This window comes from Bison bison, unplaced genomic scaffold (genome assembly GCF_000754665.1).
Source record: "Bison bison bison isolate TAMUID 2011002044 unplaced genomic scaffold, Bison_UMD1.0 scf7180017864516, whole genome shotgun sequence".
In the NCBI taxonomy this organism is placed as follows: Eukaryota; Metazoa; Chordata; class Mammalia; order Artiodactyla; family Bovidae; genus Bison; species Bison bison.
In genome coordinates, this window is record NW_011495069.1 from 10624779 (window position 1) to 10625163 (window position 385).

At 62.9% G+C, this 385-nt stretch overlaps 1 protein-coding gene across 4 annotated transcripts in view; it reads left to right on the top strand.

Moving 5' to 3' along the window:
- Nucleotides 1–249: 249 nt before the first annotated feature.
- RCC1 (regulator of chromosome condensation 1) overlaps nucleotides 250–385 on the top strand; it is a 21040-nt gene continuing 20904 nt past the window's right edge. For 2 of the 4 annotated variants that reach the window (XM_010830174.1, XM_010830177.1), the window contains exon 1: nucleotides 283–356. The gene's annotated coding sequence lies outside the window, so the exon portion shown is untranslated. Of the gene's footprint in view, nucleotides 357–385 lie in introns of all 4 variants that reach the window. The other 2 variants (XM_010830178.1, XM_010830175.1) reach the window with 2 other exon arrangements.

A 385-nucleotide genomic window follows, 5' to 3' on the forward strand; every position in this document is an offset into this window, starting at 1 on the left:
AGGGACGATCAGTGTCTCTTTTATCCGTACAGTCCCTTCCATACCATATTTTTTCCCCAGGCAAACCCTGATTTCAAGCAGTCTTTCTGGTTGTCAGTTCACTCGTTCCAATTTAGGGCCTTCAAAACACACACCCGTTCTGTAACCCCGAGCCGGGGCGGAAAGAGCCTGGTGGCGAGCGCCTTAGCCGGATCGCGCCACCGGCACCTCCCGGGGCGGCCGCCAGGGGGCGCCGGGCTCTTTGTTTTCTTTTCTGGCCCGGGGTCGGGGCCGGAGGCCTGCAGAGCGCATGCTCTGGGGCAGTTCGCGGCCGGGCCGGCGAGCGGAGGAGTTCCTTGTGGCGGACCTGCAGCGAGGTAGGTCGCGCCAGTCACGCACGGAGGGT